The sequence below is a fragment of the Hibiscus syriacus genome, unplaced genomic scaffold, assembly GCF_006381635.1.
Source record: "Hibiscus syriacus cultivar Baekdansim isolate YM2019G1 unplaced genomic scaffold, ASM638163v2 tig00110733_pilon, whole genome shotgun sequence".
Lineage (NCBI taxonomy): Eukaryota > Viridiplantae > Streptophyta > Magnoliopsida > Malvales > Malvaceae > Hibiscus > Hibiscus syriacus.
Genome location: NW_024062845.1, coordinates 3,648,330 through 3,666,233, shown reverse-complemented (window position 1 = coordinate 3,666,233; position 17,904 = coordinate 3,648,330). Strand labels below are relative to the sequence as shown.

The 17,904-nt window shown below is 38.1% G+C and overlaps 1 pseudogene; it reads right to left on the bottom strand.

The window, feature by feature from the left end:
- Positions 1-1,906: 1,906 nt before the first annotated feature.
- Positions 1,907-17,277, bottom strand: LOC120139297 (annotated as a pseudogene).
- Between the last annotated feature and the right edge of the window lie 627 nt (positions 17,278-17,904).

The window sequence follows — 17,904 nt, the reverse complement described above, 5'->3', positions numbered from 1 at the left end:
GAAAAACTGAAATCGAGAGGAAGAGATGCGAATACTTACCGTGAGTTCCTTGAAAAACAGCAAGGACAACAGTGAATATTGGTTGTGTAGATCGGTTCGAATCTTAAGCCTCCACGAAATCATGTCTCGGCCTCTACTCAGTTCACCCGATTGAGAGCAATCTTTGTTTTCCCAAAACTCTTTTGAGAGAAAACGACTGAAGGTTTTGAGTGTGTGTTGTACAATGACTGCTAGACCTAACACACCATTTTATAGCCAAGTTACCCTAATCATATTAGGGTTTTATTATTTCAAATTAATTAAATATATATTTAATTAATTGGAATTTAATAATCCTCTTATATCCAAGTTACCGTAATTATATTAGGGATTTTATTATTTCAAATTAATTAAATCTATATTTAATTAACTGAAATTAAATATTCAGGATTATTAAAACATATATTTAATTAACTCTAGATATATATTTTAGTAACGTACAACAATTGTACATCTTTGCTTGTTTCAATCCTAGGGTGTGACCTTGTAGGTTCTTGTAACGTTAGCAGTAATTATTAGAACAATTCTAATATTACATACAATGAGTGACATCTAGCAATATATCATTGTCACCTAAGTTACAAGAAAATATGATTCGACATATCATCTTGGTGATTACTCTTTTATGTATTACATCCTTATGTCATTTATATCTAGAATAGACACAAGTCTTGGAATAGTCACACTTGTATAGCCCATCTATTGTTTCTTGATATCTAGAGTAGACTTTAATTAACGAATAGTTTATGATATCTCATATCAACTTATTCGAGCATGACCATGCGTTTCTAGTCTTACTCAATCAAGTGGCCTGTGATATATTTTCTATTATGTAGGAAGGACAAATTCTATCTTAATCATACACACCCACTACATATATTGAGATATATTCAATAACAATCTTTATAGAGCAACCAGTTACGGAGCTTGTTTAGCTGCATCAAAACATACAACAATATATGTTGGGATAGTATTGATCTCAAGTCTGAGAATCATACATATAGTCATCACCATGAGCAATGTTATGACTGTCACATAATAATCCAAGACATATGCTCATGGTCGGTCAATTCAATACATTGTTCTCTAACAATATAATCATGTATCAATTCTGACATCTCTATGTCAATAACAACTCATTGTCATCAATCAATAACATGTTAGTCTTAAGCGTATTATTACTGTCCATGCCCATAATAATACTTGACTAGGGATCTTTTAATAATAACAATTATGTCATTATATAGACTTTATTATCTTTCAGTTTATGTTAAACACATATATATAAATGAAAATAATAGCGGCAATGCCTTTATTCAATAAAATCGGTAAATAAAAGTATTATTACAATCATCATATGATTGGTCTTTGGGCATACTCTAACACAGGTGGCTAACGTATTGCAATGGGGAAAGGTAGGCTTTGCCAGAAGGTTGGAAGTTGGTCAGGAGGAGAAATGGGTGCTTGAAATGATGCAGATGGTCTTGTATGGAGCCGGGTTTTTACCGCAAAACGGTTCGGACGCCGGTGGGTTCAAGTACTTGAGAGGCCAGTTTGAGCGAGTAGTTGGTTCAGAGGCTTACCATTTGGTAGATCCTGCATATTGGTTAGGACAAGATGAGTGTTTTCTTTCTAAGTAGAACCGTTTCCTTCTGCTTTGCAACTCGAATAACAATTAACAAATATATACGAACCACTATGCACACTAACAATTATGTCACAAATGATGAGCCACATTGCCATATCTAATTGTATTCCTTTTGGTTTCTACTCTTTTTACAAATTAAGACTTGAAATATTCCAAAATGAAAATGCTTTCAAAGTGCATCTTCAGGCTCAAGAACCATGCCTTGATGCATGCACTCGATCATCTTACTAATTTTTTAGATATAAGATACCTAAAGGTAAAATTATGAGGAATCCATTCAATGCTCTTGCGTGATTTCCCTTGCTGACATTTTCTGATACTGCAACGAAGTGATTTTGGCAATAACTGTTGGAACATTTCCGTGAGACCATGACTCTACAATCTTTGGTAACAGAATTTTCTTGTCGCAGACACCGAACGCAGCCCGGATGTACTCTTCTTTTGCGGTATCCAGTTCTTGAAATACCCTCTTCGATGCATAGGCACATATCTAAAGAAATGAAGAAATGTAGCATGGAAATTAAATTGTTTTCGACTGGTTCTTGTCGTACCCTTGGTGCTAACTGCTAATAGTAAAGAAAAAACACAGATCAAAGAAAATATAGTACAGCGGGATCCGAATGGTTTCCTGAACGAGTGCAAAGAGTAAAGGGGTTCTGATTGTTCAATTGCATATGCCTGCTTTTTGTCTCCTGATTTACATTTTGCCCTTGAAGAAAGTAAAAACCGAGCCACTACACAAATCAAACACACAGTGAATATTAAAACTAGAATTAGATGCTTGATACATCTTATATGAATTATCATCTTGTCAGAACAAGGTCTTTAACAATCTTAAGTAATTAAAGAATCGAAACTGATAACGAGACAGACGAGGCTTGAGATCTACCTGTCCCGGACTAGACATACGACATCCAAGGATGGAACACTGTATGGTATCTGCACTGATGGTGTGACCTCCAATGTTATATGCAGCCTGTATAAAGGAAACAAGCGTGGATTCTGCTCAATCAAACCAGAGCACGTTCAGCCTAAAATCATGACAAATATTTGGTCATAAATTCCATACGTGTAACTGATTCTATCCTTGTATTGTATACATGTCAACTGTAATCTCTAGCACAATTCTAGCATTATCATTTATGTATTTCCTAAATTAATTTCTCTCATTCTTGTATATAACTACATAGAATCTCTATCAATAGAGTGTGAGAAAATATTCATTGAAACCTCTGCAGTGCTTATCTTCTATATGGTATCAGAAGAGCCGATCTCCACCGAGCCACCGATCCAAGTAACTACAATGTCTTCCTCCGATCAAACTCCTAATTTTAATCTCAACACCCAACCCCCTTTCACATCCGAAAAACCCCTTATCGCTCTCAACATCACTGCCCGAATCAATGAAAATTTGACTCCCTCCACTTTTCCTCAATGGCTTGCTCAATTTGAAGCACTTCTTATTGGTTATGATCTTCTCAAATATGTTGAAGGCACCTTTTGGTGTCCCTCATCAGATGGCACCCCGACTGAAGAACTGCGCAAGACCCACTGGGTCCGACAGGATAAGCTTATCCTGAGTGCGATTTTATCCTCTACCTCTCCGTCTATCACACCACTCATTGCTACCGTAAAATCCTCCTATGAAGCTTAGAAAAGGCTCACTCATCTTTATGCTAGCCGATCTCGAACTTGTGCAATGCAGTTAAAGGAGGAACTTACCTTAATCTAGCGTGGAAATAGGACCATCACCGAATATCTCCATGCTATTAAGATTGTAGCCGATGAATTAGCCATCATAGATTATTCAATTTCGGATGATGACCTAACACTTTATGTATTAAATGGATTAGGTCCATATTTTTGGGAGATTGCAACGCCGATTCGTACCCGCAAGTTATCTCTGACTTTTGAGGAGCTGCATGACCTACTGGTTGGTCACAAGGCTTATTAGAGGCACTTGCAAACTGCAACGCAAAACTTAGTTGTGTCTGCCAATTTTACGAAGATGAAAACATCGGCAAATGGGGGAAGTCATCAGCGTTTCTCTAAACACAATGACCATTCCCGTGAGCCTCAAGGCTCCAGTCCAAACCGGTACTCAAATGGAGCCCAACATGATGGACGTCGCCCCAATACAAGTGATGGTAAGCCAAATCACTCTAACCGGCGCTATCAACCCAAGTGCCAACTGTGTGATCAGTTAGGCCATACTGCCAAGGCATGCCCTCAGTTTCATTATCAGAATGTCTCTATCAATTGTACGGGAAAAGATAAAAATTGGCTACTTGATTCAACCGCTTCTCATAATATCACAAGTGATCTTTCCAATTTATCTATTCATTCTGAATATGATGGAACCGCCGAATTATTTCTCGGTGATGATTCAGGTTTGGCCGTCTCACATATTGGTTCTTTGTCTTTACACTCTCCGCATCGAACATTTACATTAGGTGATACTCTTTATGTTTCCAATCTTCATTATGTCATTCATGTTCTATTAATAAAGCATATCAATAACTTTTTTGTGTCACAAGTCTCCAAAGTCATGAACCTCTTGAACTTATTTACACGGATGTGTGGGGACCCGCCAGTTATATTGGGATTGATGGATCACAATATTATCTTATTTTTGTTGATCATTATACAAAATATATATGGTTTTATCCCATGACCACCAAATATGATGTTTCTTCAATTTTTTCGCACTTCAAAAAATTTGTTGAAACTCGCTTTCAAAAATCCATCAAAACAATATTTTCAGATAATGGAGGTGAGTTTATTACTTTAAAATCATATGATGTAAGGTACTTGTACCTTTTCAAATGATTGTGGATCTAGGAAGGAAGCAAAACAACCTGCAAAGTGAATGGCTCAAAATAGAATGGTTAAGGGTGGTAGACGTATGGGTGAATTGGTAGGCTATTTAAATAATGAGTAATGGAAGCGGAAGATAGTTGATAAGGCTATGGTTATGGTGATGAAATAAAAGGATGGTTGTGAGGATAGTATCTTGAAGAAATCTCAAAGAAGAACCAATGCTATATAGAGCAGAGACCCAATCTTTATATTGTTTCTTCAAGGGATGGTGTTAAGTACTTTGACCCACTAGTTATATGAACTAGGAACCAGAAGTATCAAGATGAAAGGAAGGGGTTGACGCCACAAGTATAAAATACTTGATAAGTCGATAAAAAGTCATCAGGACTTAAGAAGAGAATAATCTCACTTTAATTGAATAAAAAGGTGTAGTTACAAATGATGGAATGTTTTCCTATTTATAGGAAATGGAGAGACATGGCTGAATAAATACAAGATGATTTGGCCAGCCTATGTATCTCCCTATAAAGACATAATTTAAATGCTAAAAGAGAGGATGGTTCGGCCCTAGATGGAGGGAAATGATCCTTGGCCGAATAGTTCTTGTGTCTCCTCAAGTTGGCGCCAATTTGGATGGAAGATGATGCTTGGCCGAATAGGGAGAGGGCTCTTCATCTTGGCGCCTAAATGAGTTCACATGCAAGGCACATGGGGGCTGGTCATATGCACGGCACATGGGTGTTCTAGGAAGCCTTGTGGTGCACCCATGTGCATTGGATGATGGCTGGTCATGTGCTTCTTCTTAGGCGTGCATGTGTCTCCTCCAAGCTAGCTTGAGTGTTGAGCTAGCTAGCAAGCATGGGGCTGTTTGTGAATGATCTTCCTAGCCGAGTCCTTTTGAGCTCCATAACAGCATGTTCAGCTACATTCAGCTACCTTTGTCATCACTTTTAGCAACTCAGCTTCAAATAGTCCAACTAGCTAAGTTTAGCTAGCCTGAAGCTTCTCCAGCTGAATCGAGCTTCCCTTAGCATTCCATGAGCTGCCTTGTACTTTGTGAGCTGTTTGTGAGCTATATATGACGTCCAAATCATTCACCAAGCTACCTCAACGTGCATCACACTCCATTGTACCTATATGTGCAAGGAAACAAGGTAAGTTCATGATATTGAGCTAAAACGAGCTAAATACCTTGCTGCCATGTTTGTTTATGGTAATGTGAGCTAGGTATGATGGTCATGAGCTAAGTACATCATCTCATAATATGTGTAAGATAATGTATAAAGCCTAAGAGTTAATATGAATGCAAATAAACTAATGAAATGCATTATAAGTATGCTGCCTTGATGTATATATAATAATCATGCTTAATATGATAATAAAACTATCCTAACATGCTTAACATATTAAAAATAACAATGTGTAAGATGTGTTCATACTAAGTTATTCTTTAGCTATTAAAACATTATATAACATAACATAAGAGAGTGTTAAGTTATCAAATGAATCAAAAGCTTCAAGACACTTAGTTAAGAGAACTTCCCTGAATTGTTTGGCCCTTGACCTAGTAATGGGACCGTGTGGCATGACCTCCGGATCTGGTGTAGACGTGACTATATCATCCCCCCTTCTTTTAAGCGATTTGTCCCCAAATCGTGTCCATCCTCAAAGGGAGATAAGTCAGTGATGTTGAATGAAGCACTGACGCCACCAAACTCACTGGGCAATTCAATTTTATAGGCATTGTCGTTGATCTTTTCTATAATCTGAAATGGACCATCTCCTCGGGGTAGTAGTTTAGACTTCCTTTGGTTTGGGAATCTTTCCTTCCTAAAGTGTACCCAAACCCAATCTCCTACGTCAAAAGTTACCTTCTTCCTTCCTTTGTTTGCTTGTTGTTCATATTGTCTTGTTCTTCTCTCAATATTGTCCTTGACTTGTTGATGGAGTCTTTTAACAAATTCTGCTTTGTTCTTTCCATCTTTGTTCACTATCTGATCATAAGGTAAAGGAAGTAAGTCCAAAGGAGTTAAAGGATTGAAACCATACACTACCTCAAATGGAGAATGTTTAGTTGCCGAGTGAATGGTTCGGTTGTATGCAAATTCCACGTGTGGTAGGCATTCTTCCCATGTCTTAATATTTTTCTTGATGATGGATCGTAGTAGCGTTGATAAAACTCTATTAACTACTTCAGTTTGACCATCCGTTTGAGGATGACATGTAGTAGAGAATAGTAGTTTTGTGCCTATTTTACTCCACAAAGTCCTCCAAAAATGACTTAGGAACTTAACGTCTCTATCTGACACAATGGTTCGAGGAAGTCCATGTAACCTTACCACTTCTCGGAAGAATAAGTTGGCAACAAGAATAGCATCATCAGTCTTGTGACATGGTATAAAGTGAGCCATTTTGGAGAATCGATCAACCACCACAAATATTGAATCCTTTCCACTCTTTGTTTTTGGTAAACCTAAAACAAAGTCCATTGAAATATCTATCCATGGCATGGTTGGTATTGGCAAAGGCATGTATAATCCATGAGGCATGACTCTTGATTTTGCCCTTTTACATACTAAACACCTTTCACATACCTTTTCAACATACCTTTTCATCTTTGGCCAAAAGAGGTGTTCTTTCAGAATGCTAAGAGTCTTTTCAACTCCAAAGTGTCCCATGAGTCCTCCTTCATGTGCTTCTTTGGTTAACACTTCTCTTATGGAACCTTGTGGAATACATAATCGTCCTTCTTTGAAAAGATATCCATCATACTGATAATACTTATCATGAGCACCTGGTTCACATAACTTATACCTTTCTCCAAAGTCCAAATCAGTAGCATAATGTTCCTTAATGAATGAAAAACCAAGAAGTTTGGAATCCAAAGTGTTAAGTAAGACATACCTGCGTGAAAGAGCATCTGCCACGACATTATCCTTTCCTCTCTTATAGTGGATGACATAGGGAAAAGACTCAAGAAATTCAACCCATTTGGCATGTCTCTTGTTGAGTTTGTGTTGTCCTTTGATATGCTTTAATGCTTCATGGTCAGTGTGTATCACGAATTCCTTTGGCAATAAATAGTGCTGCCAAGTTTCCAATGCTCGAATGAGTGCATACATCTCTTTGTCATATGTTGGATAGTTCAGAGTTGCACCATTTAGTTTTTCACTAAAATAGGCAATGTGTTTTCCTTCTTGACTTAAAACATCACCAATTCCAATTCTGGAAGCATCACATTCAACTTCAAATGTTTTCTCAAAGTTTGGCAAGACTAGTAATGGGGCCTTTGTCAAACAATCTTTGAGTTCGTTGAAAGATTTGTCTTATTCATTGCCCCAAGAGAAGTTTGAATTCTTCTTAATAATCCCTGTTAAGGGTGCAGCAATGGAACTAAAGTTTGGTACAAACCTTCTGTAAAAACTGGCTAATCCATGGAAACTTCGAACTTGACTGACATTAACCGGTTTTGGCCATTCTTGTATTGCCTTAATCTTCTCTGGATCCACTGATAATCCCTGTGAACTTACAATAAAGCCTAAGAAAGTAACTTGATTAGTACAAAAATCACACTTCTTGAGATTAGCATATAAATGCTCTTCTCTCAAAGTGCTAAGAATAGATCGTAAGTGTTCAACATGATCTTTCAATGACTTACTGTATATCAAGATATCATCAAAGTAAACAACACAAAACTTACCAATATAAGGCCGAAGGACATGATTCATTAAACGCATAAAGGTACTAGGGGCATTAGTCAAGCCAAAAGGCATGACTAACCATTCATACAAACCTTGTTTGGTCTTGAACGCAGTTTTCCACTCATCACCTTCCTTCATTCTTATCTGGTGGTAGCCACTCTTCAAATCAATTTTGGAGAAGATATTGGCCCCGCTAAGTTCATCAAGTATATCATCCAACCGAGGTATAGGGTGCCTATATTTGATAGTGATTTGATTCACTGCTCTACAATCCACGCACATTCTCCAAGTTCCATCTTTCTTTGGTACCAACAAAACGGGGACAGCACATGGACTTAAGCTTTCTCGAATGTAACCTTTGTTTAGGAGTTCTTTGACTTGTCTTTGCAATTCCTTTGTTTCTTCAGGATTGCTCCTATATGCTGGTCTATTAGGAATGGTGGCTCCAGGAATGAAATCAATTTGATGTTCAATTCCTCTAATCGGTGGCAATCCATCGGGAATTTCCTCAGGAAACATATCCTCAAATTCCTGCAAAAGATTAGAAATAGAAGAAGGCAAACCTTTAGGAGGGTTAGTAAGAAGAAAACTTTCCTTATACATAAGTATAAGTAGAGCTTTCTTAGTTGATAAATGTTTCTGAATATCTCCTCTGCTGGCATAGATATTCATCTTTGGAGTATGGATTTCTTTGGCCTTCTTTTCTTTCTCCCATTCTTCTATGCGTGATTTGAGGGTCACTTGACATTCCTGAACTTGGCTTGGTAACAAAGGTGCCAATATGATTTTCTTTCCCTGATGTTGGAATGAGTACTTGTTAGAGAATCCGTCATGGGTGGCTTTCTTATCATATTGCCAAGGACGTCCTAGTATAAGGTGACTTGCACTCATGGGCACCACGTCACAAAGGACTTCATCATTGTATCTTCCAATTGAGAAAGGTACAATCACTTGCTTGGTTACCTTGGCTTCTCCCACATCGTTGATCCATTGGAGTTTGTAAGGATGAGGATGTTTGGAAGTCTTGAAACCCAACTTTTCCACCATGTGAGTACTTGCTACATTGGTACAACTTCCTCCATCAATGATCACCACACAAATTTTATCTCCCACGTGACATTTGGTATGGAAGATGTTTTCTCTTTGTTCATCATCTTGACTTTGAATGTTCAAAGTCCTTTTGACTACAAAAATGTTGGATGGAAAAGACATGTTAGCAAATAAGGAAAAATTGAAATATGTGTAGGACCTTACCAGAATATACTCTCACAAAGCCTCTCGAGTCACTCGAAGAAAACTTGATGTCACTCAATCCGCTCGTGTTTGCACTCTAGGACTTTAATGGCTTTTTACTTGTCCTCTTCTGATCTCACACACGCTCCAGCCTTTTTCCCTCAATTCTCTTGTCTCAAGTTCTAATGAACTTTTACTCAAGACTATATCGAGTAATTTCACTTGTTTGGCGTCGGCTGCAAATGGTTAGTAGGAATGGAAAGCAAATATAATTGAAAAGGTGGCTTAGAAATTAGAAAGAAGAGAATGAAAGGGTTACTTACACAAGTCACTTCACAACCTTCTATCACCACAATCAATTTTAAAGGCTTACTTGAAAATGCTTGGTGATGAGAATTGTTGATGAGTGCTTCCAACTTTTCTTTCTTTTCTTTGCTTTTTTTCTTCTTTTTGAGTGCTTTGACTTTTGAGTCCTTCAATTTTCTTTGCTGATTTTTTTTTTGACTTTGCACTTCACTTTTGCACTTCTTTTTGTTTTTTTCTTTTTGTTGTTGTTGCACGTTGCTTCTTCCACCAAAGCTCTGATTACCGCTTGATGTAAGGTACTTGTACCTTTTCAAATGATTGTGGATCTAGGAAGGAAGCAAAACAACCTGCAAAGTGAATGGCTCAAAATAGAATGGTTAAGGGTGGTAGACGTATGGGTGAATTGGTAGGCTATTTAAATAATGAGTAATGGAAGCGGAAGATAGTTGATAAGGCTATGGTTATGGTGATGAAATAAAAGGATGGTTGTGAGGATAGTATCTTGAAGAAATCTCAAAGAAGAACCAATGCTATATAGAGCAGAGACCCAATCTTTATATTGTTTCTTCAAGGGATGGTGTTAAGTACTTTGACCCACTAGTTATATGAACTAGGAACCAGAAGTATCAAGATGAAAGGAAGGGGTTGACGCCACAAGTATAAAATACTTGATAAGTCGATAAAAAGTCACCAGGAATTAAGAAGAGAATAATATCACTTTAATTGAATAAAAAGGTGTAGTTACAAATGATGGAATGTTTTCCTATTTATAGGAAATGGAGAGACATGGCCGAATAAATACAAGATGATTCGGCCAGCCTATGTATCTCCCTATAAAGACATAATTTAAATGCTAAAAGAGAGGATGGTTCGGCCCTAGATGGAGGGAAATGATCCTTGGCCGAATAGTTCTTGTGTCTCCTCAAGTTGGAGCCAATTTGGATGGAAGATGATGCTTGGCCGAATAGGGAGAGGGCTCTTCATCTTGGTGCCTAAATGAGTTCACATGCAAGGCACATGGGAGCTGGTCATATGCATGGCACATGGGTGTTCTAGGAAGCCTTGTGGTGCACCCATGTGCATTGGATGATGGCTGGTCATGTGCTTCTTCTTAGGCGTGCATGTGTCTCCTCCAAGCTAGCTTGAGTGTTGAGCTAGCTAGCAAGCATGGGGCTGTTTGTGAATGATCTTCCTAGCCGAGTCCTTTTGAGCTCCATAACAGCATGTTCAGCTACATTCAGCTACCTTTGTCATCACTTTTAGCAACTCAACTTCAAATAGTCCAACTAGCTAAGTTTAGCTAGCATGAAGCTTCTCCAGCTGAATCGAGCTTCCCTTAGCATTCCATGAGCTGCCTTGTACTTTGTGAGCTGTTTGTGAGCTATATATGACGTCCAAATCATTCACCAAGCTACCTCAACGTGCATCACACTCCATTGTACCTATATGTGCAAGGAAACAAGGTAAGTTCATGATATTGAGCTAAAACGAGCTAAATACCTTGCTGCCATGTTTGTTTATGGTAATGTGAGCTAGGTATGATGGTCATGAGCTAAGTACATCATCTCATAATATGTGTAAGATAATGTATAAAGCCTAAGAGTTAATATGAATGCAAATAAACTAATGAAATGCATTATAAGTATGCTGCCTTGATGTATATATAATAATCATGCTTAATATGATAATAAAACTATCCTAACATGCTTAACATATTAAAAATAACAATGTGTAAGATGTGTTCATACTAAGTTATTCTTTAGCTATTAAAACATTATATAACATAACATAAGAGAGTGTTAAGTTATCAAATGAATCAAAAGCTTCAAGACACTTAGTTAAGAGAACTTCCCTGAATTGTTTGGTCCTTGACCTAGTAATGGGACCGTGTGGCATGACCTCCGGATCTGGTGTAGACGTGACTATATCATCATACCTCTTACTTCATGGTATAACTCATCTCACCACTGCCCCTCACACTCCACGACAAAATGGTGTCTCTGAACGTCGTCACCATCATCTAGTTGAAACGGGCCTTACCCTCCTCTATGATGCAAATCTTGATTTTTCATATTGGCCCCATGCTTTTCAAACAGCCTTTTATCTCATAAACCGACAACCCACGTATCTCCTACAAAATAAATCACCTTTTGAAGCTCTTTTTGGTCAATCAACCAATTATTTAAAATTTAAAAAATTTGGGTGTATTTGTTATCCTCTCACAAGAGCCTATAACTCAAACAAAATGCAACCAAAATCCAAAGAATGTATCTTTCTCGGATATTCACTAACTCAAAATGGCTACAAGTGTTTTGAGCCTGAAACAAAAAAGTTCTTCATCTCTCGTCACGTGTTATTCGATGAAAATCGAACTCACTTCAGCCAATCTTCCCCCGTCCCTTCCAAGATCAACCCGAACCTTCAAGACCCTCATAAACTGCTCTCGCTTCACTTCGGTGCCCAGCCGACTGCAATGCCCTCCTCAACGGTGTTCAACACATCGACACCCTCGCTGCCTCCGGAAGGTTCACCTGCCATTGTTGCGTCCTCCCCAGGTATTTTTGCACCCTATGCTTCTTTCATTTCTGAGTCCTTGCAAGCTGTAGATAACAACCCCACCCATCCAAATACATCACCAGCTGACAATCGGACTGGGTCTTTACTAGATTTTACAACATCCCCTTCACCTCACCAAAATTTCCCTACAGCTAATCCTCTCCCAAATCCGAATCTCACAAACCATAACCCAACAAACCCTCCACCTCAACGCACTCACATCATGACCACAAGATCAATGAACCAAAATTTTAAACCTAAACAAATCCACACCGTGTCAAAACATTCCCTCCCTCAAACCATTGAACCAACAAGTGTGAGCTAAGCCATCTCTCAACCTCACTGGCGTGAGGCCATGTCCACAGAGATCACTACCTTGATGAAACATAGGACTTGGGATTTAGTTTTACCCACTTCAAAATGTAAACCCGTGGGGTGTAAGTGGATATTTCGGGTAAAACAGAAGGTTGATGGTTCTGTTGATAAATTTAAAGTCAGACTCATGGCTAAGGGCTACAATCAACGTCTTGGTGTTGATTATAGAGAGACCTTTAGTCCTTCAGTTAAACCAGCCACTATTAGAGTCGTATTATCTATTGCAGTGATGAATGGATGGGTTCTAAGGCAAAAGGACGTTAATAATGCCTTTCTAAATAGTGCCTTAACTGAAACTGTTTTTATGGGACAACCTCCGGGATTCAAAGCTCTGTCCAAACCCCATCATTTGTACAGACTAAACAAGGCTATCTATAGGCTCAAACAAGCACCACGAGCTTGGTACACTACCCTCAAAACTGTAATTCTTCAACTGGGATTTCGAAACTCCAAGGCAGACTCTTCTCTCTTCATATACAGCCACGACTCCACTCTTTGCTACCTTGTGGTGTATGTTGATGATCTTATCATCACAGGAAATAATTCATCCTTTGTGACCTCCATCATTAAACAGTTGGGTGACATGTTTTCTCTTAAGGATATGGGCCCCTTCATTTTTCTTGGGGATTGAAGTCATTCCTACAAGATCAGGATTATTTCTCTCCCAACATAAATACATCCGTGAGCTTTTAGACACTACAAGTATGAGTGGTGTGAAATATGTCTCAACCCCTTTTTCCACCACCCAACCTCTACAACTGATTGATGGCATGACTGTTGTAGACAACTCTGAGTTTCGTCGAATAATTGGTAGTCTTCAATATTTTTCCTTGACACGTCCAAATATCTCTTTTGGAGTCAACAAACTATCTCAATTTATGCACAAGCCCACTGTAAATCACTGGACAACAACAAAGCAGCTCCTTCTCTACTTAAACAAACCATTTTTTATGGTATTCAGATCCACAAAGCTGGACCTTCTGTTCTAAGGACATACTCCAATGCCGATTGAGCTAGAAATATGGATGACCGCACGTCAACCTCTACTTACATAAGTTTCTTGGGTCCAAATCCAATTTCATGGACCTCCAAGAAATAACGTGCAGTAGCAAGATCCTCAACTGAGGCTGAATACGGGGCCCTAGCAAATGCGGTTTCTGAGACAATGTGGTTGTTTACCCTTTTTAAAGAACTTCACCTTCCACTCAAAGACTCTCCTCATATGTTATGTGACAACATTGGAGCCACACATCTAAGTTTTAACCCAGTCAATCATTCACGCATGAAACACATTCAAATTGACCTTCACTTTGTGCGTGACTTAGTTAAAAAAAGGAAGCCTTCAAGTTAGACATGTTCACACTCAAGATCAGTTAGCTGACCTCCTCACCAATCCACTATCAAAACAGCGTACATAATTGCTACGTACCAAGATTGGTCTTGCCGATGGAAGCCCAATCTTATGGGGACGTATAAAGGAAACAAGCGTGGATTCTGCTCAATCAAACCAGAGCACGTTCAACCTAAAATCATGACAAACATTTGGTCACAAATTCCATACGTGTAATTGATTCTATCCTTGTATTGTACACATGTCCACTGTAATCTCTAGCACAATTCTAGCATTATGTATTTCCTAAATTAATTTATCTCATTCTTGTATATAACTACATAGAATCTCTATCAATAGAGTGTGAGAAAATATTCATTGAAACCTCTGCAGTGCTTATCTTCTATAGCCTGTATGTGTTCAAGAGTATAAGATAATGCATGCCGATTTCGTTTCATCATTCAAGACAGGCGACAATGAGATGGTTTATCCTTACCAAGTCTCTTCACTTTGTTTTGTGAAATACTATAAGCCAGATATGCCTATTATGGATGGAAGAAAGACTGAATATATAATCTATCACGTTGAATTGGCGACCGACGTTATAACATAAGTGTTTTCATTGATGAGAACACTTATATGCATCAGCAATTAATTGTGTATGATTATCCAGAATGCTAGCTTCTCTTCAATGTTTCAGCTTCCCAGGATCGACTTCTTCCAGTTGACAGATGAAAGACCTATAACATTATAATTTTGAGGAAAAAAAACATAAAAAGATACAAGGGGGTCACATATCTAATGTTTCTTATATCATCCTTAAATCATTAGAAACAGTTTTAGTTGTCACAAATTCATTTCAGAACAGCCCAATTGAAACTCTATAGAAGGAGTTCCACATCACCCAGTTTTTGATTATCTCTGAAAATCCATGGCACTTCAACCATTGAGCTAAATGGTCCACTGAACTCTTTAAGTCCTTCCAAGTGGACAATGTTATCTAACCGTACATCGAAAGATGAATTATTTCTGAATCCTGGACTCCACAACTGTTGATGATCCTGTGGGGAAAAGGCATTGGCTGATGACATTGGTGAATAGGGAAATGAAAAGCTGTTTTGGACCAAAGGTGGGTCTGCAAGCTTGCAATATATATCTACATGCACTTGGTTATATCCTCGGAAAGCTTGTTCGGTGTCTCGGGAACATGATCGGAAATGCGAGTGCTAAGGTGATCTGCCAGACTGATTATTCGATGCATTCTGAGCATACTGTAGAGAACCAAGCAAAAGTTAGAACAAGAAAAGATGATCAAATTTTCTGAGAAGATAATTTACCTCCATGGAGAAAGGCTGTGAATGGCAGGAGCCTACGGTTTCGAATAAAGTCTCATCTGGAGAAGTCCTACCTAAAAATATTGCTGTCTGTGACAGAGAGGACTGACAACAATGAACACTAGAATCCAATAGTTTCTCTTCTCCAGTTCCATTAGGCTCCTCCTCCTCCCACCAATTTTCATGGTTACCAGAGAGTACAGCTGAATTTTCAACTTTGGACTCTTTATCAGGTCTGGGAACTTTTGAAATTCTCGTTTTTGGTGTATATACTGGAGTTTTAAACCTATCATCCCTTTTAGAGGGGGTAAAGAAGGCACTTGTTGCTCAAATGCTTTCCTAAACAAGGAGATAAGGTAGTGTTCCAAATATACAACTTCCAACTCTAATACAACAGTTTCCTTGACTAACACCGTACCAGGATGCAGAAAAGCAGTCACTTTCAAGAGGCAGACATGAAGAATATATAATGGGGCTAAAAGTAGATCAAGAAAGTAAATGCTAATGTAAAAATTTGACAGAAACGAGAATTTAATCGTCCATCAAGACCAGAAGCTACCAAGAGGAGGAAAATAAGGATTTAACTCCTATTTTCTTAGAACTAAAGGAGCAACCTTTGTTATCGACACCGCTGCATCATAATGGGACCAAGTTCTATAACCCAATGTAATTTTTAATGCATGACAAACCTCAACTTGATCTTGCAATCTTCTCTCATGCTCTCAATCTGCACAAAGCAGTTTTAGAAAGAAAAAAGTCACATTAGCAACACTTTGCAATTTGTGAGCAGTTGCATAATCTTGGGCCATTAAAGACCTCACAAAATATAATTCAAAACCAATGTGATATCCAAATATGATTAAAACGATAAAAAGAAAAAGGTTAAGTTCCACAGCTCTTGTTTCAAGGAGCTTTGGACCTCAGTGCTCCAGTGGGAGACTGTTGTTGCTTCTTGGTTTTGACAGAGTCCTTCAAATGCTTCATACAACTCGGTGATTCAAAGAGAACTACTCAAGCCCTCTTCCTCAACTCTTCTCTCACCAAGAAAGCTGTCGTGTGACAAAATTAAATGCCAAGAATCAATAGATAAAATTTGTAAAAGGCAAGATTTGAAGAATGTCATTGCAATTGGCAGCCTTTCATGAGTGATTGCCAAAACTCAAGCAAAAAGACAACTTGTGTCACTTATTATAAGCAAGAAAACCATGGGCGTAATTCCTCACCCTGTACCAGTGGTTCATTTAACTATCTTTCCATAAAACAATCTAAACAAGGATCCCCGATTACGTGAAGTAACGTAGGATTGACTTATTAATCACCGACGTTGCAAAATAAATCCGAAAGAATGAAAAAAGTAAAAACAAACGGAAGAAGAATAATCAACTCGTAACAAAACTTATGCAAATAAAATAAAAGTTTGACAAGCCAAATTTCAAGAAGTTCCATAAACTTCCAAAACTTCTTTCAATAAACTACGGACTACGAAAATATTAACGACTATGACCAACTCAATCTCGAGAAGGGGCATGGAGCCAAACTCAAAGAGAAGAATAGGCAAATGCCTCTTCAGGTTCAAGTTTTTCATTTCAGTTGTTAGTAATTTGTAGGTGGAAAAAAATAATGCGAGATCAATATTGAATAAGATATAGTATAAGACGGATTAAACGTGGATCAGCTTTGTGTACCTCCGGATGAGAAGGATAATAATTCAAACATAGAGAGTACAAAGGTACAAATACATGAGTACCAGTAAATGCTAAAAGTTCTTAAGTAAACACCATCTCAAAACTCCTTCCGGTTAGATCTTGACATTAATGTACAACAATGGTGATTGCAAAGTAACAAGATTTTGACGAGTCACCTCTTCGAACGCTTGTGCCTTGATATCTCTCTAGATCTCAGCATTTTACTTTTTCCACAGCCTTGAAATCCCATCACCAAGAAAATATTGTCACGGAATAAGTAACGAAAAGAAAAAAATACTGCTGATACAAGAGACAGAAACTGAAATAAAGTAGAGAACTTTACCAGTTAGGCTCTAAAAAACAATGGAAGACCAGAAGGGTTCTGAGGAAGATGAACTAGGTACCCAAAAATACAGGAACGAAAAGATAAAATCTTTTGGCTTTTGACCAGTGATTCTTTCTCTTTTATGAGTTACTCTAAGTTCACTCACTCTATAAAACAGTCACCTTTACAATAAGGAGAAAAATCTCTCTTTGGGATTGTTAGTGTGGACTATTTGGAAGATATAATTGGAGGACATGTACGGTTAGGGATCACACCCCTCGATGTCAAATGTCCGATACTGGACAGTTTTCTTCACTCACCCTGAGTTCTAAAGAAGAAAAATAAGAGAAAGATAATAGTAATCCTTGCCTATGACCCTTTTTACACAAGCATTTATTTGTTAACGCCTCAGTTTTCACATTTTCTTCTCTTTTTGGAAAGCAAGTGGGAGTTGGCGACTCACTCGTCTCAACTAACTACTATATATATATATATTGTAGATGATATTTGTCTCAGTTCACCCGTTCATTTCCCCCCAATAATTTGCCTCTC